Source organism: Bos indicus x Bos taurus, chromosome 14 (assembly GCF_003369695.1).
Source record: "Bos indicus x Bos taurus breed Angus x Brahman F1 hybrid chromosome 14, Bos_hybrid_MaternalHap_v2.0, whole genome shotgun sequence".
NCBI lineage: Eukaryota > Metazoa > Chordata > Mammalia > Artiodactyla > Bovidae > Bos > Bos indicus x Bos taurus.
Window position 1 is genome coordinate 65,585,978 of NC_040089.1, and position 26,066 is coordinate 65,612,043.

General features: G+C 38.4%; 1 long non-coding RNA gene across 1 annotated transcript; it reads right to left on the reverse strand.

The window, feature by feature from the left end:
* Window positions 1-6,879: 6,879 nt before the first annotated feature.
* LOC113904381 lies at window positions 6,880-21,239 on the reverse strand. The gene is made up of 3 exons (XR_003514499.1): window positions 20,864-21,239; window positions 7,082-7,157; window positions 6,880-6,920 (listed from the first exon to the last, which is right to left on the reverse strand). It is a non-coding gene; the product is annotated as an uncharacterized LOC113904381 (long non-coding RNA).
* Window positions 21,240-26,066: the final 4,827 nt, after the last annotated feature.

Genomic DNA, 26,066 nt, shown 5'->3' on the forward strand with positions numbered 1-26,066 from the left:
GCTGCAGTCCAAGGGGTCACAAAGAGTAGGACACAACTCAGCCACTGAACAACAACAGAAAAACAAAACTGAAGGAAAAGTCCAATTTCACTTCACAAACTGTTACTTTTGTAAAAAGTCCTGATATAACATGTAACAATGAAATAGATAAATGAAAGAAACCAAAGCCATACATGAGTGTATGCCTTGAAAGGAATGAAAATGAAAGGAATGCTTATGAGAAAAGTAGATTAACATGTGAAAACAAAACCAAAAAAAAAGAGAAGGTTAAACCTAAAAAATCAAACTTGGACTCAAAATATTTGCAGATTTTTTTGACTTGGTATTTCCACTTAATAAAATGTTACTGTAGTTTTTCAAAAAAGATAAATGAGAAAGATGCTGATGAGAAAAAAGAAGGTTATGATTCCAAGCACATTACATTCATTAAAGCATTTTTACAGTTGGAAACAAATCGAAAGCTGGAAGCAAATCAACTTCAATATTCATTATTTTCACTGACCTTGAGCCGCTGAAGGCCTGCACTTTATACCTTTGCTCACACACGTGCACACCCTTTATCTTTCCCTTCTATCGAGCAGACACAGGTGGTAACACCCTTTTACTATTCTGCTTTCTGTTACTTAACTTCTGGTCTTTGGTTTCTCTTCCACAAGCTAAAGATAGTTCTAGGAGTTAATCTCCTCTCTGTTGCATTTCCCAAGCTGGACTAGAAATCTTGAGAAAACAAGTTGTCTTTTTCTCATGAAAGTTTTTGGCACTTCATGCTTTTAAATGTGCCAAGAATGTCTTGAGACACTTTATTCGGATTTTCTGCTTGAAAATATAAATTTTCAAGAACCTGCCTGCTCAGAGGTATGAGCATATCACCAAGATTTAATATGATTTCAAGAGAAAGTTAATCAAATCTTAGACTCGTTTTAATTTAGAGTAAATACTTGAATTGGTTTTTATTTACTCTGCAATAATGCATTCTTACTGTTTTAAATGGCTTAGTTTCAGATTGGTGGAACTATCACCTCAATGTACGTAGTCACTCAGTCATGTCTGACCCTGTGACCCCATGGACTACAGCTCGCCAGGTTCCTCTGTCCATGGGGATTCTCCAGGCAAGGATACTGGAGTGGGTTGCCATGCCCTCCTCCAGGGGATCTTCCCAACCCAGGAATCGAACCCAGGTTTCCAGCACTGCAGGCAGATTCTTTACCGCCCAAGCCACCAGGGAAGCCCATCGCCTCAATAAGTGGTCAAAAATGCACTGTAACTGATTTCCGTATTTGACTCCTTGTGGAGGAAAATGATAAGGAATAATAATGGCTTTTCACATAGCAAAATTTCTTTAGGCACTAACCAAGAAACATTAAAATGTTATATAGCAAACATACCATATACTTTAATTAAAGATACTCATTTTTAGAGAATAGGATAAAAAAACAACCAGTTGAAATAAAGATGATCTTATTCCAGTGTAACAGAAGCATAACTGGAGTTAGACTGCATGCCTGATGTATTCTGGACTGCTCTGGCTAACCATTAATCTCATCTCCTCCCACTCAGCAAGAATATCTTCCAGCCAATTTTCCCTTGTCTTCTCATTTTCATAATATCCATCTTCCCAGAACTCTGAAGTGATTGGGGATCTCAACAGAGATGAGTTTAAAACCTGTGTACATGTTCTAGATCAGTTCAGAGTTCCTAGGTCGAAACAAATTAGCTTCTCTGCCTCATTCCTTCCTTTGTCCTTGTTTTTCAACTTCCCCTTTGGTAATTCCCTCTACCAGGAACTCCAAGGCACAGACTTCAATTAACAAAAGTGTTTGATTACATCCTCATAAAAATGGTGAAATTCTTGGATAGTGATTAGTATGTAAAATTTCTGGTTTTTAGATTTCTAAAAATGTTAAGTGTCTTAAAGTGTTAGTCACTTAGTCATGTCTGACTCTTTGTGACCCTATGGACTGTATGTAGCCTGCCAGGCTCATGTCCATGGGATTCTCCAGGCAAGAATACTAGAGTGGGTTGCCATGGCCTTCTCTGGGAGGATCTTCCCGACTCAGGGATTGAATCCAGGTCTCAATCCAGGCATTGCAGGCAGATTCTTTACTGTTTAAGCCATGAGGGAAAGTTTTAAAGGTTCTCACAAAATACAATGAAAGAACCTTATAAAAAGTGCCTGTTCTTCTATGCTAAAATTCTTTCTCTCTCTCTCTCTTTTTTTTTTTGGCCATGTATCACGGCATGCGGAATCTTTAGTTCCTTGACTAGGGATAGAACCCTTACCTCCTGCAGTTGCCGCCAGGGAGATTCCTATACTAAAATTCTTAACACAGAGTCAGCACCACTGTCTTTTCTGTACCAAAATTATAGATCCTTTGAGAAACAAGAGAGTATCCTTTTAAGATGTCTATGTGTGCGTATTAAGTCACTCACTCGTGTCCGATTCTTTGCGACTTCACGGACTGTAGCCCACCAGGCTTCTCTGTCCATGGAATTCTCCAGGCAAAAATACTGGAGTGGATTACCATTCCCTTCTCCAGAAGAACTTCCCAAACCAAGGATCAAATCCTGGTCTCCTGCATCGCAGGCAGGTTCTTTACCATTTGAACTACAGGTAAGTCCTAACATAAGATGCCTAGTTCTCTTAAATATACCACATACAATGAGTTTTTCAGGCCATGAAGATATTTTTGATACAAGAATGCGCATCTCTCTAGGAGTAAGACGTATAATCAGCATTCCCTGGTAGCTCATATGGTAAATCTGCCTGCAATGCAGGAGACCCGGGTTCTATCCCTGGGTTAGGAAGATCCCTGGAGAAGGAAATAGCAACCCACTCCAGTATTCTTGCCTGGAGAATCCCATGGACAGTCCATGGGGTCACAAAGAGTTGGATACGCCTGAGTTACTAACACTTTGATAGATTACAGATCAGTGAATAATAGAATTTTACTGATAATACTGTATATAGCCTAGATCTGCCCTGTCCAACATAGCCACTAACCACATGAATTAAAATTAATTAAAATTAAATTATAAATTCAGTTCCTCAGTCACACTACTTACATTTCAAACGCTCCGTAGCCACATGTGGCTATTAGCTACCCTCTTGGACAGCACAGACAGAACATCTACATCATTGCAGGGAGCTTTATTGGACAACACTGGTCTAGAAAAGTTAAAGATAGCCTCAGACACTAATCAGTATAATTATCAGCCAGTTATAAACAAATTTTAATTATACCTAGAAAGGTGATTATCTCTTCTTTTTAGCAGTCATAAGATGACATCATATAATCCTAATTAAGTAGCTGAGAAAAGTGTTAATTAAACAATTTAACCAAATGCAAGAGAAATGTTTTAATTCACATAAACTATAAAACAGTTCTTACTTTCATCCTTCCTGTTATAAATTGACAAGTGCACATGTACCTTTCAAATATATATGAACAGTTTTTAAAAGTTTATTTCCCATGAGTTCTATGACAATTCTTCTCCCAAAAATAAATGAAGAATGAATCAAGTTCTATGAGAATGGGTAGAAACAGAGATTTTCCCAGTGGCTCAGTCAGTAAAGAATCCGCCTGCAATGGAGACCGAGGTTTGATCCCTGGGTCAGAAAGATTCACTGGAGGTGGGAGTGGCCACCCACTCCAGTATTCTAGCCTGGGAAATCCCATGGACAGAGGAGCCTGGTGGGCTACAGTCCATGGGGTCACAATAAGTCAGACACGACTGAAGCAACTTAGCATACACGTGCTTTCTTAAATGTTTTAAAATTCTATTTCCTTTATATTTATATATAATTTTTATTATTTTTTTCAGCTATACTGTGGAGCACACAGAATGTTCACTCCCCAACCGGGGATGGAACCTGTGCTCCCTGCAGTGGAAGCACAGAGTCTTAACCACTGGACCTCCAGGGAAGTCCCCAATTCTATTTTCTTTTAAAAGTTCTTTGAGAGGTTAAATTTCATGAACTGCAGACATGGAGAAAACTGTATTGATGAAAGCAACTTTTTCCCTATTTCCCTCTTTGCAAGAATGTGGACAGAGCATTCCAATATATCTCCTGCCAAAGGCTTTCAGAGAATGGCTACAGATGAGACTGTTTTGGACCTGGAATTGGTTAGCTGTATTTTTCTTTCTGTTGTCAGCCTACACTGGGAAAGACACCTTGCTACACAGAGCTCATCATTTCTAAAATTATCTAAGAGCTTATTACTCTTGCCAAAAACTGTCCAAGTTAGACAGTTTCACAAAGCAAAGAAAATTCCCTTGATCCAGAGTTTTCAGGATGTAAGGCTGTGTCTCACTGCCTTACCATGCATGGATTCAGAACAGGAAAAAGCTAGAATTCTAGGATACTGAATCAGTTGTGCAGTGCTTGGTCACTCAGTTATGTCAGACTCTTTGTGACCCCATGGACAGCAGCCGTCAGGCTCCTCTATCCATGGGGATTCTCCAGGCAAGCATACTGCAGTGGGTTGCCATGCCCTCCTCCAGAGGATCTTCACAACCCAGGGATCGAACCCAGGTCTCCTGCATTGCAGGCAGATTCTTTACCAGCTGAATTACCAGCGAAGCCCCGTTGAATCAGTTACCTTTCTATCAATAAAGCTATCAGAAACCTATAACATGCTTTTGTGTTTGGCATCAGTTCAGTTCAGTTCAGTTGCTCAGTCGTGTCCGACTCTTTGCGACCCCGTGAACCGCAGCACGCCAGGCCTCCCTGTCCATCACCAACTCCCGGAGTTCACCCAAACCCATGTCCATCAAGTCGGTGATGCCATCCAACCATCTCATCCTCTGTCGTCCCCTTCTCTTCCTGCCCTCAATCTTTCCCAGCATTAGGGTCTTTTCCCATGAGTCAGCTCTTCACATCAGGTGGCCAAGGTACTAGAGCTTCAGCTTCAACATCAGTCCTACCAGTGAACACCCAGGACTGATCTGGTTGGATCTCCTTGCAGTTCAGGACTCTCTCAAGAGTCTTCTCCAACACCACAGTTCAAAAGCATCAATTCTTCTGCACTCAGCTTTCTTTACAGTCCAACTCTCACATCCATGCATGACTACTGGAAAAACCATAGCCTTGACTAGATGGACCTTTGTTGGCAAAGTAATGTCTCTGCTTTTTAATATGCTGTCTAGGTTGATCATAACTTTCCTTCCAAGGAGTAAGTGTCTTTTAATTTCATGGCTGCAATCACCATCTGCAGTGATTTTGGAGCCCAGAAAAATAAAGTCAGCCACTGTTTCCACTGTTTCCCCATCTATTTGCCATGAAGTGATGGGACCAGATACCATAATCTTAGTTTTCTGAATGTTGAGCTTTAAGCCAATGTTTTCACTCTCTTCTTTCACTTTCATCAAGAGGCTCTTTAGTTCTTCTTCACTTTCTGCCATAAGGGTGGTGTCATTTGCATATCTGAGGTTATTGATATTTCTTCCAGCAATCTTGATTTCAGCTTGTGCTTCTTCTAGCCCAGCGTTTCTCATGATGTACTCTGCATAGAAGTTAAATAACCAGGGTGACAATATACAGCCTTGACGTACTCCTTTTCCTATTTGGAACCAGTCTGTTGTTACATATCCAGTTCTAACTGTTGCTTCCTGACCTGCATACAGGTTCCTCAAGAGGCAGGTCAGGTGGTCTGGTATTTCCTTCTCTTTCAGAATTTTCCACAATTTACTGTGATCCACACAATCAAAAGCTTTGGCATAGTCAATAAAGCAGAAATAGATGTTTTTCTGGAACTCTCTTGCTTTTTCCATGATCCAGCGGATGTTGGCAATTTGATCTCTGGTTCCTCTGCCTTTTCTAAAACCAGCTTGAACATCTGGTGTTTGACATAGTTTTCTCTTTTACCAGCACCTTTCACAGCACATTCAACTTCTTTTACACAGAGTGGAGAAAAGTTCAACAGATATTTTATCAACGCTTTCAGTCACAAAAACCAATTTCAGTATGGCCCCTGCCTTCAACAAGCTCATTTTCTAATGAATGATAGCAACAGATGAACAGATAAGTGCTATCAGAGAGATGCATAAGAACTCCAATGGAAAATCAAAGAAGAAAGTGTCATATGACCTGCCAGTAAGAGTTCCTCAAAGTCCAAGCAGAGTCTTGAAAGATGAAAATCTTCCTTTCCAGGCAGCTAATCAAGGAATGAGAAAAAGTTTCACACAAAAGAAAACCATGAGCTAGGCACAGAGGCAAGAAAGCATCATAATAAATTCCAGGAATTATGTGTAATCTTTTATTTCCAAAATAAGTGTTACAGAGATAGGCATGGGATAGATTACTGTATTGAATGCTAAGATTAATTTTCTTCTGTAGGTGATGGGGAGTTATTAAATGTTTTCCTAGGGAGAAACAATTTGTTCATGTTTGTGATTTAGAGAGATCACTTTCTTGACTCTGGGAACTATATTGACGCTAATATAGAAGGTGCAGATTTGAGAAATGTTAGGAATAAAGAGAGCATGGCCTTGTGGAATTAAAAGAGGTTCCAAGTAATTTTCAAAGTAGTAATAATTGAGGGAGGAATAAAAGGGAAACTCAAAAGGGAGAGGGTCAAGGTTTTCAGGAAGCAGAAAGGTTGTGGGTATCTTGTTTTGTTTGGTTGGTGGGTTTTAGAGAAGGCAATGGCACCTCACTCCAGTACTCTTGCCTGGAAATTCCCATGGATGGAGGAGCCTGGTAGGCTGCAGTCCATGGGGTCGCTAAGAGTCGGACAGGACTGAGCGACTTCACTTTCACTTTTCACTTTCATGCATTGGAAAAGGAAATGGCAACCCACTCCAGTGTTCTTGCCTGGAGAATCCCAGGGACGGCGGTGCCTGGTGGGCTGCCGTCTATGGAGTCGCACAGAGTCGGACACGACTGAAGTGACTTAGCAGCAGCAGCAGCAGTAGAACTCCTATGAAAGAGAAAGTAATGAGAGAACAGAAAGGCGAAAGAACAATACAAAAATGTTAAGAAATGAACTACCACATGAAAAACAAAGAAATAAAGCACTGATAGTTACAGTCAGAAAAATTCTGATAATGAATCTGAGCAAATCAAAAGTCAAGTACTAACCTGTACTGAGAAAACACGACACACAGGTAAAGATCTTCATTAACGATACAGAGTTGAAGAGTAGACAGGAATTCTCCTGGTTAAGGAGATGATGTAATTATACCGAAGAAATAGAAAAACAAATGAAAAATTAACACATTTTAAAGAAGTCAGCAAGTAAGTAGATGAAAACATAAAGTTAACTCTAAAGTAAGCCCCAGATCTCTATATGCCCAAGAGATGTGGTATTCAAACCTCAGTCTACTAGAAGAATTTTTATTTCTGTAAATGGATACCATAAAAATTCTCTTGCCAGTCAGGTACTTTAAAGAGGAGGGAAAACTTTTTATTTGACTTTAAAATAAATACAATTCCTTAAAATAGGATTGTATGGTTTCCTGCCTTCAAAACATTAATGACACCATCTGTATCTTGAGGGTTTGAATAAGTACTTTTATTGCTTTTGTAGATGCTCCAACAAAATATCATACACACACACAAGTACTTTACAAAACTGTTTTGATTACTTATTCCTCCTAAATGAACAGATTAATGACCAAAAGAATGAAAGTAAAGTGGTGCTGAATAGGAAATCCAACCAACCCCCTCCCCCAAAAAATACTGTGCATGAATTGGAAGCAAAATCTTTTCTCGCTCTTGTAAAAACAGAGCCAATTTAAGCTGATGTTGGATTATTGTGTGCAAACAGTTCCTGACTCGTTCACCAAGTGAAACAAAAGCTGTAAATGTTTTTCTATGCCTCTTTTTGGCATTTTGGGAAAGGTTTCTGAAAGAAAAAAAAAATAGACTCAATTTAATTAAGTCTCTCACTCACACACACACAGGAACACACTTTTTTCCCCTTTTAGGAATAATTAAACATTTGAATAACTCACAATTATAAAACTTTGAATCGCAAAAAACATAAATTACCTTTAAAACTTAAAGAAGGCTCCAGTCATATTAGGGATCACTTTTTTGGTAAGGAAAACAATAAAAAAATGATAATTTTTTAAAAAATGAAGGAATCTATGGTGATATTTTAAATAAAAATAAGCAAAATATAATCATCTGAAAGGGATCTAAACTGTTAAGTTCAAATTGCTTTTGTACTTTCCTATCTTCAACTAGCTAAAACTTCCTCTTTTGGGTAAAATATCTATGGCTTACAAAAAATAATGCAATATAAATTGTATTTATGTGCTACAGGGCAAAATATAATTAACCAAAATTGTATAATTCAAAACAACTGCCATTACTTAAATGTCCCATTATTATATGATTACATATTAACAATTCAAATTGTCTAAAACAAAATACAGAACTCAAAATATTCAATCTTATAAATTAGCTGTCAATTTAAAGAATGACTGCGAATTTTTATTTTCAAGTATCCAGTTATAAATTATTTTATATGTAAAATTTATAAAATGGCAAATAGGTATGAAAAATAATAGACTGGAGGGAGGAAGATACCAGTTAAAAGAACCACAGAAAATGAAAAGCATGAAAATTAGATTTACAAAAAATTAGTTATTATTAGGCTTTATTAAATTTTAAACTGTGAAATATAAAATAACTGAAATTTTAAAGTACATACACAAGTGAAATCATATCAACTGCAGCTGTTATTACTAAGTGCTTACTCTGTGTTATGCATTGTGCTGGTCATTTTCTATCATTTCATTTAATCAAAACCTTGCATGAAGGGCCTCATGAACCATCTACACATAAAGAGTACTTTGAAATTTTCAAAAACCATTCTATAATTTTCTCATATGATCTTCACATTATGCTATGAACTAGACAAAAGGCAAAAGTAATTATTGGCTCTAAACAGATTACAGATAAGAAAATAAAAGACATAAAGATTAAAATCACTGAGTCAGTAAAAAACAGAATTAAGAATTTAGTTGTCTACCTTCTAATCCTGAATCATTATCCACTATATAACATTAATATCAGAGAGTCTTAGATTTAGGACTTCCTAAATGATTTAGGAAATAGCTTAAACTTAATCAGCAAATATTCATTGAGTTTCTACATTGTATAAAACACAGAAGTATTTGTGTGATATAAAAAGAAATAGAAAAAGAGAGGGAAAATTGAAAAAAGAGAGGAAGAGAAGATTCCACTGAAGAACTTAATAAATGGCTGAGGACACATTAATCTTTAGAATAATTATAAAATAATATTTCAGTGCAAAATAGCTGTGAAAATACCTCATCTACTGATGTAATTTAACCCTGCTCAAATCTGATAACAAATTATGTATTTTTTATTTATATGGATTAATCAAATCTCAGAAAATTTTATCATACTAATTCTCTTTTGCTAAACAGAAACGCTATATAGAAATTATTGCTACAAAGAAAAACAACTAACAACTATGATATACCAGGCAATCTTTTCAGAAATTTTAGTTCTAACAATATCTGTTATAATATAATGTAATTTCAGTTGAACATATAAGAAACCAAAATATTTATCAAAATCCCCCCTCAAAAGTTATTGAGTATGAATGGGAAAGTTTAAATTATTAATGACCATACTCAAGATAAATTTAAGCAGACATTACCATAGAGAAAAAAAACTTTGTACTATTAGACGACAAAAAAAAGAAAAAATCATGATGTACACATAAATAATATTTGGCTCAGAGTACTATTTGAAGAATGGTAATAAAAAATAAGTTAAACAAATTTATAAGATATAGATCATATTTTTTGGAAAAATAAGACAACTTAATCAGAGGAACTTCACACACACAGATAGACACATAAAAGCAGTTAGGAGAAAGTCACTATATGCTTTTGAGAATAATTTCAAGATAAAATTATTTGCGGAATGAATACTGAGTTTAAAACAGTGGCATATGAAAAAAAGACAAGTCAGGACTTGATTTTATAACTTCTAAGAGAACTAACACATTGTTATCGCGGTTTTTTTTTTTTTTAAGTGAATGATGACTTCTGCCTCTTCTCATATATGCTTTACCTTCATCTTCTAATTACTAATTATTTTTTTCTCTTTCAACAGTTCCATGTAACGGTTACAGACAAACCTCACTGATACAGTAACATGTCTGAAACTAGATTGGGAACAAAGCATTCAGTAAACTATTTGTCTACCATCTATATGCTGAGCACATATCTAGGCACTGGGGAATAACAAAGTTAAATAGAAAGAACATAGTAAATGCTCTCGAAACAGAGATTAGCTCAAGCCTTTCAAACTGCAGGTTATGACCTTTCAGGAATTTTGAATCAATTTAGTGGGTTTCAGACCAACTATTTCAAAAGGATACAATGATTAGAATAGAATCTTAAAACTCACTATACAGCACATAGTAAGGTAAGTATTGTTTCATGAAGGTTTTGTTTCAGTTACCTACATATGTGTGTGCACTGAGCCACAATGTAAAATTTTTTCATACTGTCAAAATTTAAGGGGAAAAAAAAAAAAAAAAAAAACCTTTGTTTAGGAAAATATCTGCAAGAAAGTTTCACAAAATAGTTCATCCCATAAAGATGTTCACAAGCTGGTAACTTCAAATGATCTAGTGTACAGTAACTGATATGACTGAATAAATGTCTTACCAAAGAGGTAGTCAAACACAAGCAATATCCTTCTTTTGAAAAATGTTATCTTTATTTAGATCTCCTTTATTAAAATGTTCCCCAGTCAATCACAATGCTATGCAGTTCCAACCAAATATTTTTACCATTAGTTAATTCAACATAAAATGAAATGAATATGATACTTCTCTAACATGCTTGGGACTAAGAAGAGGGGGTTTGGGGATATAGTTATATTATGCCTGATGATACTCAGAAACATTATACTCTGAGTTGATTTTTAAGAATTATAAGTTTTCCTCAAAGATGGTAAACCACTCTCATATTAATCAAGGAGTGCACAGTATCAAAATATTTACATTATGAAATGCTAAGTAATTTAAACAGTTCCAACAAAAGGTTGACCGGCCAGTCATACCACACTTTTTAGAGGCTGATTCATTCCAGCTAAACATATCTGAGCTCCACTGAGCTTGTTATGTTTACTTACTTTTTTAATTTATTTAAAGTAAACTCTGACTAAATCCTAAACAGCTTGAAGTCAGAGAACACGTCTTATTCAATGCTTTGCATATACATAGTGAATGCTAAATGACTACTGTTGAATGCATTGTTGATATTTATTTTATACTTTCACTTTACCAAAACATCTGAATTGATGTCCCAGATATACTTACAGATCTCTCTCCATTGAAAGTCCCCAGAAAATCTAAACCCATATGATCTATGCCTTTGCAATACTTTAACAATTAAACCTAGTATGCGTTATAGCAATTATTTTGTCCTAGCAAATACAGACACAGACTTAAATTACAGAATAAGAGTATGTAAAGGTCACTTGATCTTACCCTTTCTCAAGGGGAAAATGAGATCTCAGAGAGGTTATGCAGATAACCTGCGCAGGGCTAGACTAGGACTCAGGTCTTACAGTACCCAGCAGTATTCTTTCCTCTATAACGCACACTTATTTTCAGTCTGCCTCCACTTCACATTTTTTTTTATTCTATACTATATGCAAAATACTTCCTAAGTCATCTAAGGATTTAAAAAATTAAGACAGTCCTTGGTATCAAGGTACTTTAAAAAATAAAAATATACACAAAAAAACATTCATAGATCTACGGGGAATTAAGTTTCAGTAAACTACTATAATAATTCAATTTAAATCTCATATCCTCCAAAGAATCATTCGTGACCACTTCAGATTGAACTATTATCTCTCTTTGGTAGTAAGAGTACAGATAGGCAATATGAAGCCTGGTTTTGTGTTGTGGCTCAACCACTAACTAGATGTTTGAAAAATAATCATGCAGCTTCAGGTTACTGGTTTTTCAAATAGGGAGAGGGTACAGGAGTAAATGAGCTTTGAAGGCCCCTTTCAGATCCAAGCAACAATTGTCTGTACCAGACCATCCCAACTCTAACTTTCTATCAAAGCCATCCACTTACACAGTGTAAAGTTGCAGCTTTATCACCTGGGTTGTCACAACTGTCCAGGGCTCTCACTTTACCCTTTATTCCTCCTGCTAGTCCACTGGCTTTCTGGCTCCTTTTTTCAGGTTATCTCTTACCCGCTGGATAACTGAACTCTGTTTCCCTGGTTCCAATCCTCACTGCTTTCTAAAGAACTTGGTTTGCACAGATCCTCTGGTTCTTCTTATGCCTGAACATGTCAGGAAAACACTCCCACATCATCTGCCTCTGGCCCATGGGATCCAAGACTGAGCACCTGCCCATTTGCAGGGACACCCAAGAAAGACACCAAGTTTGAGGCATCTTTCCAAGTAATAGTTTGAGATATTTCTCCTATTATTTTATCAGTTGTTACTTAAATATTTTAGCATTTAACTTTTTGTACTTAATTCTTTTTTTGATGTGAACCTTTTTTAAAGTCTTTATTGAGTTTGTTACAATAAGGCTTTTATTTTATGCTTTGTTTTTTTTTACCTCAAGGCATGTGGGATCTTAGCATACTCAATCAGGGACGGAACCCACACCCCTGGCATTGGAAGGAAAAGAGTTAACTACTGGACTGCCAGGGAAGTTCCACTTTCTGTATGTTACACAGATCTGCAATTCCCAAAAATCTTGAGGTCAGACACATTTTGGAAGTCAGAATTTTTCAGATTTCAAAAATATAGCACATATTTTATGCAAAACATACCCACTGTAATTAAAATAATTAATATATCTGAAGTTAAACATAAGAATATTCCTCTTTTTATGAATATTCCTCTTAAGTGAAATAAATGAAGAATATAAAAAGCTTCACATCAGTTCAAGTCAGGTTTTTTGACTTGAATTAACCATTAACCAAATGAGTTAATCTTGAGTTAGATTCTACTGCTAAATATGATACAGAAAATAACAAAATTTAAGTTTTCTGGGATTTCAGAACTACACATAAAAGACTGTAATCTAATAAACTATGTGAAGCTTAGTATCAATGTAGGTATCACAAAGGTAGAAATCATGTCTTTTTTTTTTTTTTTCAAGATTTTATTTTATTTTATTTTTTTTATAATTGAAAATGTAGTTTTATTCTACAACTTAAGGTTAGTCTCTGAAATATCATACTTCCCACAGAAATAAATGTCATTTCTCTTCACCTTTTTTTCTTTAAATCACTAGATTTCAAAACACAATAGAAAATTCTCCTGTCCCAGTTTACCTTAATATACAGTTATTGTAATGGTTGAACATTATTCAAAATATCATATACAGTTTATACTACATAATAATTTTGTATACCCCAGATATTCATGAGGACATCTGTGATGGCAATATTTGAGTAATAATGTTCTAAATTTTATAATACTATGGCAGGATTACAGTATTTATGGTAATGACAGGAAGATAGGAATAATCATTAGACATTTTGCATTTGTATGATGCTTGTTTTTCTCTGTACAGTTTGAGGCTTTCCTTCAGAAGAAGATTTTTTTTTTTTTTAATTTTTCAGCACTTTATTTTTTTTTTATTTGATATCAAATAAAAAAAAAGAAATCATGTCTTTTAATTCTTTGTATTTCTAGAAAAGTATACAATGCTCAGTAAAACAGTTCATGTTTATTTGAAGAAATCTTTATTGAGTGCATACCACATGCCCAAAACTATACTCAAGTGTTGTGAAGCATTAAAAAAGAAATCTTATAACACCTAGAACCTGTCTTCAGAAGCATTACAATCTCAATGAGAACAAAGCATAAAACAAGTGTTAAAATACAAGCTTGGAATTGGTGCCAAAATTACTGATTTGGGCAATAAGGATGTCAAAATTGAGAGTAGTTAGTTTAAATGTGATGATTGTAATTTATTTTAACAAGAGCTGTCAATATCTCTCAACTTTCAAAGTCGGCATAATGATTTATAGTCTGGAGAGGAAGTACCGTGTAATTTAGTATGGGAACTCTATTAATCACAAAAGATTAGATAGAAAATCACTGTAACTTTTGCTTCAGATATATGGATTTTCAGGCAAGATTTCATTCACACTGATTCCAGAAATAGACAATCATAGGGATGACTCTACAGACTTAAAAATGAAGGTGAGTAAAACTGAGAATCAGCACCATATCACTACATACAACTCCCCTAGATGGGACAGCTTAATCCTGTGCAAAAATGAAATTATTTTTGACAAAATGAAATTTGAATTCAACTTTTTCTTGGTCAGTTGGGTCTACTTTGAAAGGAGTGGTAGATTCTGGTAAAAGTTAGTAGTTTCTTGAGCCAAGAATAAATCAGACAGGATGAGACACATTCACTCAGATCACACATTTGTAAATCTCTAAGCAATGTCAAAGATATCAGTGATCTAATATTGGCCGTACTATATTAAACTTATTTTTATGATAGAATTTATCTGGAAGCTTTCAAACCAAAATGTTAAAGAACCATCAAAGGTGACAAACATGATTTAATCTATTTTACAGATGAACCCTTGAGCCTAGTGATACTGAAGGGCTAAAGTTCAATTAGATAATCAGTACATTATTCAGTTGAGTTCAATCGCTCAGTCATGTCCGACTCCCCGTGACCCTGTGGACTGCAGCACGCCAGGCCTCCCTGTCCATCACCAACACCAAGAGCCTACTCAAACTCATGTCCATCGCATTGGTGATGCCATCCAACCATCTCATCCTCTGTTGTCCCCTTCTCCTCCCACCATCAATCTTTCCCAGCATCAGGGTCTTTTCCAATGAGTCAGTTCTTCGCATCATGTGGCCAAAGTATTGGAGTTTCAGCTTCAGCATCAGTCCTTCCAATGAGTATTCAGGACTGATTTCCTTTAGGATGGACTGGTTGGATCTCCTTGCAGTCCAAGGGACTCTCAAGAGTCTTCTCCAACACCAAAGTTCCAAAGCATCAGTTCTTTGGCACTCAGCTTTGTTTATAGTCCAACTCTCACATCCATACATGACTACTGGAAAAACCATAGCTTTGACTAGATGGACCTTTGTTGGTAAAGTAATGTCTCTGCTTTTTAATATGCTGTCTAGATTGGTCATAACTTTTCTTCCAAGGAGCAAGTGTCTTTTAATTTCATGGCTGCAATCACCATCTGCAGTGATTTTGGAGACCAAAAAAATAAAGTCTCTCACTATTTCCATTGTTCCCCCATCTATTTCCCATGAAGTGATGGGACCAGATGCCATGATCTTAGTTTTTTGAATGCTGAGTTTCAAACCAACTGTTTCACTCTCCTTTCACTTTCATCAAGAAGCTCTTCAGTTCTTCTTTGCTTTCTGCCATAACAGTGGTGTCAGCTGTGTATCTGAGGTTTTTGATACTTCTCCCAGCAAAGTTTTAAATATAAGAATCTTGGTCCAACTTCACTGAGCTAATTACTATTAATAACCAACAACCAAATCTAGACAGAACCATTTGAAAAGTTATTGACCTAATTTCTTCTCCAATATATAACCATCTTAAGTGACCAAGGCAAACTAATAAAAATGATTTGTTCATTAAAAAAAAATCTTCCCAAGCCTTACTTGTCAATTCTTCAATATCTGGCACATAATGAAGAACTAGGAAAAAGCAAGTTATCAGATAAGAGGTAAAGTCCATTCCATTCTTCCTGGTCACATCCCCTACAGTCTTAAAGCAGTAACAATCCAGTTTGAAATTTACAAACCAAATAATAATCACTTGTTTCAAATAAGACAATTGATTTGACAAAGAAAAATTATCTTTGTTATCATGATACTCTTAAAGAAGCTGAATTCATTATCTGGTATCAGGTGAATTGTGAAGTATTTTTAGAAGATTTTTTTCTATCAATTGAATAAAGAAAAGGAAATATTCAAGCTGTCTAAATTTGGGGAGAATAACCTGGCAGACCGTTACTGGCAAAAATGAAAGGAAGCCTGTAACTGATATCAGATGACATCTTCCATGGGGTCATTTTAGTAGTGATACCATCTGACATCTTCTATAGGGTTATTTGGGGTAAGTGTGACATTTTCTTAATGAGAAGATTAGGAAGTTGCCCTAAAAGAGCCTTATATAATGTATAAGGCCAAGGAACATATGGATAAAGAGTTGCTGGAGAAGTGTAAATATGACTCTTGAAGGAGTAAATGAAGGTTAAACATTAACAGCTGGTCCAGGGGAAATGAAGAGGGGGGAAAAAAGTAAGCTGTCTGCTTCAGACTGGTGTTTCACTAACCACTAAGTCATCTTTATCTGTTTTCTATTTCAGATCACCTGGCAAAAATATATTACATTCCAAAGTTTAAGGAAAAAACCTCTAAAAGTTGCTTTCATTTAGTTAAATTAACCAAAATAAAAGACATTTTAGGATTACAACTTTAAATTTTGAGCTGCATAGGGTTTTTTTTTTTTTTCCTTTTAAAGAAAGAAGTACCAACAAACAAGGACCTACTATATAGCACAGGGAACTATACTCAGTATTTTGTAATAACCTATAAGCGAAAAGAATCTGAAAAAATGTATAACTGAATCACTTTGCTGTACACCTGAAACTAACACAACATTCAAATCAACCATACTTCAATTTTTTAAAAAGCAGAACAATTTTAGCCACAAACACGTGTGCTAAGTCACCTCAGTCATGTACATCTCTTTGCAACCCTGTGGACTCTAGCCCGCCAGGCTCCTCTGTCCATGGAATTCTGCAGGCAAGAATACTAGAGTGGGTTCCCATGCCATCCTCCAGGGGGATCTTTCTGACCCAGGGATAGAACCCGTGTCTCTTGTGTCTCCTGCATTGGCCAGTAGGTTCTTTACCATTAGTGCCACCTGGGAAGCTAAATATATCATATTACAGTTTTTAAGGGCTCTCAATTTGTACGTAGACTAGAAAAACCATCAACCCCCCTCCCCACTCCCATCAACCTTCCACTTCAAAACTATATATATCACAACTTTGCTCCTGCATTCTCTGCTCAGAATCCATTCATTTGGTTCAGGAACACCAAGTCTTCCGGACAGTTTGAAAATCAAGATATTACTGGTTGCTGATTACTCAAGTTGCATGGGGGAGTTAATTGAATTAGATGTAAGAATTAAATGTCCCAACAAATTTACTATAGAATACTATGGCATCGCTTCTCTGCCTTTTGGCTAAGATCAAGCGTAGAATACTATGGAAGAGCCAGCTCATTCTGCAAGGGTATGGCATAAATTTCAGTCAGTAAGTATATCTATCCCTAGGACACTTCTGGTAGTACTGCATATATGAAATTACTGGAGTGAAGAGCAAGAATTTTCCACTGAGATCCAATCCTATTCTGCCATTGTGACAAAATCATTTATAATTTTGGAAGCCGAATAAATGAACTTAAGAAGCTCCCTTTGCCTCAAATCATGTTTTAGGAGTAAAAAAAGAAAAAATAGTCACTTATGATTCAGGTGTTTTTTTTTTAAACTTGCCATTCAAGTACTAATTTTTCCTAGTGTTAAAAAAGTAACACAGATGTTAATCAGTCTTTCATCTCTGGAAAATATATGCAATGGTATTGGGTATTGTTATATCACACATCTTACAGTCTGGAGAAGTAGTAGTATGTAATTTGGTAAATAAATTCTGTTAGCCATAAAAAGCTATACTGAAAATCCCTATAACTTTTATTCTAAGTTTAAGGCTAATGTTCAAAGTTTCAGTAAATATAATGCTAATAATACATCATGAGGTTAAAAAAAAAAAACTGTTCAGTTCAGTTCAGTCACTCAGTAGTGTTCGACTCTTTGGGACTCCATGAAACGCAGCACGCCAGGCCTCCCTGTCTATCACAAACTCCTGGAGCCTACCCAAACTCATGTAAATTGAGTCAGTGATGCCATCCAACCATCTCATCCTCTGTCATCCCCTTCTCCTCCTGCCCTCAATCTTTCCCAGCATCAGGGTCTTTTCAAATGAGTCAGCTCTTCGCATCAGGTGGCCAAAGTTTTGGAGTTTCAGCTTCAACATCAGTCCTTCCAATGAATACTCAGGACTGTTCAGGAGTGTTCAGTCCTTCCAATGAACACTCAGGACCAATGAACACTCATCTCCTTTAGGATGGAACTACCCCTGATAAAAATGATCATGACCAATACTGAGCATGCAACTCATTTTGTTAGGGCAAATATATATTTGCTTATAAATTTTACCATAAAACTTATAATCAAGTTGCATAAGCTCATATTAAATAGCACATGTATACAGTTTTGGTTTTATTCATTTAGTTAACAATAATGGAATACATGGTATAAGACATCATGCTAGGTAAGTTGTCTCTACCCACAAGAAGCTTAAAGTCTAAGAGGTAAATTTTAAAAAATGTACACAAACAGGAAGCAAGTGGAATAAATAAAAGCTGTAAATAATGAGAGAAATACAAAGCACCAGGAGAATTTACAGATGGGAGTAATCAGAGAACTTCACAGAGGATGAGGCATCTGACAGGTTGAATTTCCTGTCTGAAATTGAAGGATGGGTTGAATTTCCAAAGAGATGAGGTGGAGGATTACATAAATACACTATTTATGATGTATTTATTATATCCAGTATATTCCTAGCACATGTAAAGTACTAAGGATACATCTATTAACAAGATACATAAATACATTTTCTGCATGAATGAAATTTGTAGTCCAGTGGGATATATATCCTAAATAATAAACAAAAATAATATTCTGACATATAAAACCAATGAAACACAAAAATAGCAGGAGGCATATTGCATAATTGCACCAATTTAACATAGAACATATTTAGGCGCTGGTTAACGCAAGTGTTGGAAGCAAAATTTTTGATACATTTCGATCATTCGCACCTCCATGTTGTCTTTACTGGAGTAAAATAGATCATCCAATAATCTAGATTGAGTAATTTGAAAGAAACTTTGATTAAAAGTCTAAAAACATATGTTTAAACTGTACCATTTTAAAAGCAAATATATATAAAAAAGAAATGTCTACCCATATCTGGAGTTTGACTCTTTCCTCTGCTACAAACTGGCTGTGTGAACTTGAGGTCACCACTGTCTACCTGATTCCCCAGTGACAGAAAAAACACAATGGTATCTACTTCAGAAGGCTTATTGTGAAAATCACATGAGATAAACATACTTTAAAGCACTTTATAAGACACAAAATACTACACAAAGGTAAGGTAATGTAGTTATTATATATATTTAACTTCCCATGTAATTTTACTACCTACTTAACTAACATAATCTTTATCAAATAAAAAATAAACCATTCTGTTTAACTACTTTATATACATATTCAAAGAAGACATAGAATCACACTATCAGAAACTTGCATATCAGGTTGAAACTAAACTGGAAGCAAAACCTTAAAGGATTTGTTGTTGTTTAGTCGCTAAGTCATGTCTGACTCTTTTGTGACCCCGTGGACTGTAGCCCACCAGGGTCCTCTGACCATGGGATTTTCCCAGACAAGAATACTGAAGTGGGTTGCCATTTCCTTCTTCAGGGCATCTTCCCAACCCAGGGATCAAACCAGTGTCTCCTGGAGTGACGGATACTCTACCACTGAGCCACCAGGGAAGCCAGAAGGCTTCCTTCTGGTCAAGTTCAATTATCATCTGTTTAAACCATAAACTCTATTTCTTTTCCCAAAAATTCATGCAGGTTTTAAGTCTAATATCCTGAGGTCCTGAAATAGTTACTAGAACAGGTTCACTTTCAGATCACACTATGTAAAATAAATGATAATTTTTTTTAAATAGAGGCTTTGTTTGGAAATTAGTTCTTCCATATATTAGACTAGTCATTAACAGATTAAAATGTCTCTTTATAGTCTGCACATTTTAGTCATTTTGTATTTATAATCACTGCTGAATAATTTCCAAAACAGCATAAAATCACTTTAAAAACCAAAGTTCAGGAGTGCCAGTATCTACCAACAGGCAGATCTCTATGAGACTGAAAATATACACAGATTAAGTTAGTGCCATTCAATCTCTTCATAGCCCTACCATCCATACAGAACTCAAGAATTTATATTGGTCATAAACACAAGGAGTTCAGGAATTTCCTTTTATTTCTGATGGGAGTTTTCCAAAGATTATTCACTGATAAGATTTGGTCTTACACTTAAGTATGATGATAAATTCAATAACACATTTCATTTTCGCACAACTGCTCCAGTTCCAGTGGATTCACTAATGATTTACAGACCATGACACATTTGCAAATAATAGGATTCTTACAGTTTGATAAAGACTATCCCAAACACAATATTTTTATAATCATACTGGAATTTTATTTATATATTGGAGTTACTTCTCCTTGTTCCTGTTACTGATATGTGAGCTTACAGATAGCAATAAGCAGAAATAGTTTTTGAACAAACCCCTATTTCTAGAAAAGAATTTGAACCAAACCCTACGAATGAGTATGTCTTATAAAAGTGTTAGATTCATTTGTCAATCTTTAACAAATGACAGTGATAGGCGAGCCCTTTGCAAATAGTCAAGAATCAGAATTTCTGCCTTACATCTTCCTTTAAAACCGTCAGCGAATCTGAATTAAGATTTTCTACTTACGATCTCTTTCGCTGACATTTCACCCTTCTAAGTCCCTCCCAACACACACACACACACACACACACACACACACTTTAAAGAGGAGAAGATGAAGAAGGAACTGGAGCGAGCCCTTTGCATATAGTCAAGAATCAGAATTTCTGCCTTACATCTCCCTTTAAAACCGTCAGCGAATCTGAAATATTAAGATTTTCTACTTACGATCTCTTTCGCTGACATTTCATCCTTCTGACTAACTCCCTCCCAACACACACACACACACACACACACACACACACACACACACACACACACACACACACACACTTTAAAGAGGAGAGGAAGAGGATGAAGGTCTGGACGGGTCCCTCTCCAGTAGTTGATCCTAGATGCGAAAACGCCATCCGGAAAATTTTTGCATTCTACGTCGTCCGCACAGCGCCTCCTGCCGGCCGTGAAGGGCCGCGGGGGTGGAGGCCGGGGTGCCTCCCTGGCTCCGCCGCCCTCCTCCCGCCGGCCAGCCCCAAGCCCTCCGACCCCGCTGCGCACAGAAGGCGGGAAAACGCGGGCGCCCACCGGGAGACGGTATAGGGCCCAACTCTGGTCTGCGTCCCAGTGATCCCGTCAGGCCTCGGCCCCGTCTAGAGCGAGGCTCCAGGATGGGGCGGCCTCGACTGCGCGCCCACGTCAGGCCGCCGCCCAGGGTTTGCCCCCACGGGGGCCACACCGGACGCCCCGGACGCGGGACCCGGGTCAGTTTGTCCGCGCCCGGCCCCGCGCTCCCATCCTGACTGGGCCGCGCGCCAGCCTCCTATCTGGGCCCGTAGCTCCGGGCCGCCCCTTGCTCCCCGCGTAAGGCGCGAGCGCGAGCGAGCCCTGGCTGCCGTGAGCAGTCACCATCCTCGCTCGAGTCTCCGTTCTTCTTTCCCGCCACCTCCCGGAGGGCCCGGCCGGGCGCGTTCCCTTCTCACAGCCCCCCACTGCGCTCCTCAGCGAGTAAAACGCGCAGGAGTAGCACAAACAAGCGATAACCGAGGAGAGTCCCTCGATGGCCCCCAGTACCCCGCTTCGTGTCTTTTCTCCGGGAGCTGGGCCCGCGCCGCAAGAGCCTCCCTTCCGGACTGACGGTCTGGGCGCGCGGAGCCTCGCTCGGGCCGCCCTCACCTGGCTTCGGGCCTGCCCGCGGGAGGACGGCCGTCGAGGCAGGCGACCCCTTGGTTCAGGCGGAAGCCGTCGGGCCCCCTGTTCCGTGTAGGTTGGACAGCGCGAGGCACGCGCTCTGCTGGCCGCGGAGTGAGCGCGGTCACACAGCCGAACCGCGCTTGGCAAGACGGGGAGGCATCCCGGGAGCGTCTCTGGGGAGTTGAGAGACTTTTCCTAGAGGAAGAGGGCACTGAGGAGAGGCCCACAAATTAGGCCTCTCTCTCTCCCCGCCTACCTCCCCTCGATTCCGCTCCTAGGCGCTCCTCTAGGTCCTTCCCCCACCCCGCGCTTTTACCCGTCTCCCCCTTTTCCCTCTCCTTCCTCCTTCGCCATCTCCCCTCCCTCTGTCTCACCCACCTCCCTTCCAACACTCTTTTCTCTTCCCCTCTCCTTCTAAACCCCTTAAGCCCTCTCCTCTCCCCACCTCTTTTCCCCACTTCCCCTCTCGCCTGCGTCCGCCCCTCACTTGGCACTCAACATCTAAAAAGCTAATGTTTCTAAAAGTTTACTAAAAGCAAACTGTCCCCGGATATGAGGCTAATTTCATCTTTTTTTAAACTACAGCACATAATAGAGTTTCTGGTATACAAGGGGCGCTGCCTAAATATCTATAAATAACTCTCAAAAGGAACTGGATCTCCACGCGCAGGCGTTTGCCCCCTTCGGTAAAGTCGAAGGTCCGTGTTCTCCATCAGTGAAACCCGAGGGTTTGACGTTTGTTGTAACTCAAGACCATCCTTCTCTGACCCGGGTACTGCCCAAGCTCCGGGGACTCAAGGACAGACAGAACCGGGGCTGTCTCTTACGGGTGTCGCGCGGGGCAGTGAGAAACTGGAGGCCTGGGGTCCAGGCTCCTAAAACGCCCTATCTTCGAGGCAGGCGCGCAGGCAGGTGCCTGCATCCGGGCGGTGGGAGCGCCCTGACCGCCTGCCGCAGCCCCAGCCCCGAAGCTCAGAGCGGGCGCCCAAAGGTAAGGCCAAGCGGACTCTCCGAAGACTCTTGCCAAGGACCGGTTCCTGGAAGTTGTCTCTCGCCAGGCGCCAGAGACAGGCGTGCCTCCGGGTTTCGTAGAAGGTCCTGCTGCCCGCGCAGGCAAGGCCCTGATTTTCCCTTTGTGCATCATTTCACTCTTTGAAGAAAAGCCCCAGAGGAACAGTGGCTCTGTCCAGCTCCGGGCTGCTGGTATCCGCGAGCCTGGAGTCCCTTGGCGACCTTTCTTACTTTCCCGGGGGCAACATATCCGGAGCCATGTCTGAGCTCTGAGCATGGTCGACCACGTGGCTTCTTTCTGACCAGTGAGTTAACTATAGTTAACTATGTATGTATGACATATATATGTATACATTCTTTTTTTATAAGTTCAAATTTATTACTTGCTCCGTGTGGGAAATATCTAAATCACAGAATTGAGGAAAATCAATTTTGAGGTATAACGGCCAACCAAAGTCAAATGATTTTTGATAAATCATTTTATCAAAACAATTTTAAATTAGACAACTTAAAATTTTTAAATTAATATACAATATGAAAATTTAAAAATTCAAAGCAATTTTAAATTAGCCACCAATACATGATGTTTCTCTCCCAGAGAAGCCCTGGATATTTAATAACTTTTAGTTACTTTGTCTTTTATTAGCAATGTTTGGGCATACTAACTTTATCTTTTTTAATGGTTTTTTATTTTTTAAACCAACAATGGAGGTAAGAAAATACCCTTTATTCTTGAAACTATTTTTAGCATGGTCTTGTTTAGTGGTTAAGTGGTGTCTGACTCTTTTGTGACCCCATGGACAGTAGCCAGCCAGGCTCCTCTGTCCATGGGATTTCCCAGGCAAGAATACTGAAGTAGGTTGTCATTTCCTTCTCCATAAACAGAAATGTGTTAGCTGTTGGCACAAGTAGAGAATCTTCAAGGAAAAAGAGATTGCCAAGACTGGCATATGGGGGACTTAGGACCCAATACAACTCTTGTGCTCAACTGGTTAAGTGTCTTTGGGCAAGTCACTAACTCCCTTTTTCCTTTCATTTCACTGCTTACTAGATAAAGTTGTTGAATAAGCCATATGGTTCCTATGCTCTTTTTCCAACTCAGAGGCTCTCCCCCATTAAGAGGTTTTTTAAAGAATTTGATGACCATTTGAATTAGTTGGTTTTGATTTTCTTTTTATCTCTGTTACATTCAGAGAAAGAGAAGGTAGGAATAGCTTAAAATTTTTAAAGGGAAAACATTCAGAAAAGTTACCCAAAAAATGCAGAAAGAAAAAGAAAGTGAGATCAATTAATATAATAACAATAATTTTTAAAGTATCCTAATTTAGGGGGTGAAAATAAAACCACACAGAGCAGCTTAAGACTAACCCTCTGGTTCAGGTTTACAAAGGAGCACTGAAGGTCAAGTTTGTAGAGGGCAGGGTGTGTGTTGGTTTGGTGGGTCCCAATCACACTATCTCATCTCTCTAGACCATCAAATGGAATACTTTGCATCTTAATTGCTTGTTCCATGCGAGTGCTAAGTCCCTTCAGTCGTGTCCAACTCTGGAACTCTGTGGACAGTAGCCCGCCAGGCTCCTCTATCCATGGGATTCTCTAGGCAAGAATACTGGAGTGGGTTGCCATTCCCTTCTCCAGGGGGGTCTTCCCAACCTAGGGATCAAACACGTGTCTCTTATGTCCCCACCACTGGCCGCAGATTCTTTTCCACTAGTGCCACCAGTGTGTCTAAAAGCTGTTTGTTGTCTTAATGTTCCTAGGGTGAGTGGTGGAACCTGGCCATAAGTAAAATGCAAAAATGACTGGGTGGGGAAGAAAGAAATGAGATTTAAAGAATCTCCAGCAATGTAATATCTTAAAAAAAAAAAAAAAAAAAAAACTTTCTTTAGCTTCTTAGGTTTACAGAGCCAAAGGTTGAAATCTCTCGTCCTAAACTCATTCCTTCATAAACCAAGAGTCCGTCTGCATCTGTTGTGGACTGGACACTACAGGTTATGTGCTAGGTCCCCTACGTTGGACAAATCTGGGGATCCAGTTTACAAACTAGTGAAAAAGATGGGTGGTATGAAACGCACTCTGACATAGCAATACATGGGTATATTAAGAAGAAATACCAGAGTCAAGATCAAGAAAAAGCTCTCCAGAAAAGTTCCTCTTAAGCTGAATGTTAAGGAAAGAGTTGAAAGAGGAGACAGTTGGGCAAGGGGGCAGCAGAGGGGGAAGAAGAAGGGAAGGATGAGCATCCAAAGGACACGCCAGAAGGCCCAAGGATAGACATAGCTTCCTTTAGAGAGGTTCATTGGAAGGACTGATGCTGAGACTGAAACTCCAATACTGTGTGGCCACCAGATGTGAAGAGTCAACTCATTGGTAAAGACCTTGATGCTGGGAAAGATTGAGGGCAGGAGGAGAAGGGGGTGACTGAGGATGAGGTGGTTGGATAGCATCACTGACTCAATGAACATGAATTTGAGCAAATTCTGGGAGATAATGAAGGATAGGGAAGCCTGGTGTGCTGCAGTCCATGGGGACTCAAAGAGGCGAACATGACTTAGGGACTGAACAGCAACAAAACAAGAGAGGTTCAAGCAATTCTTTAAAGCAAATACAAAGAGTAAAAAGAAAAATAAAGGAATAATGGGAACTACAGCTTAAGAAGTAGGAAGAAGTTCTATCTTGAAGAGCTTTATGTGCTGAATTTGAACTTTGTCCTGAAAGTTATGGGAAGCTCTTGAAAGATTTCAAGTGGGAAACAGATGACACAATTTTCTTTTTAGAAAGATCATTTTGTCAGTAATGTTGAGGACATAGGGATTATGTAGTTTGTAGGGAAACCAGTTAGAAGATGATTGCAGTATTGCCTGATAGAGGTGGTGAGAGTCTGAATTTAAGCAGTGATGGTGGCTGTAGAAATGAAATTGAGGGATGACAGGGAGAGACGGAGGGACTGATATAAGAGATAATAAAAAGAGACTGGGAGAACTTGATAACTGAGTGTGAGGGATGAGAGAATGAGGAGTAGAGAAAAATTTCCAGTCTAGGTTAGATACCTGGAAAATTGTTGATGCCACTTACTGAGAGAGAGGTCAGAATGAGAATAGAAAGATGACATGTTCACTTTGGGACATAATGAATTTTGTGTGTCTATGAGACATACAAGTGGAGATGTCAGATGAGTGGATATCTGAGTTTGGAGTTCAGCAGTGATCAGGGCTAAAGGTAAAGACTTAGA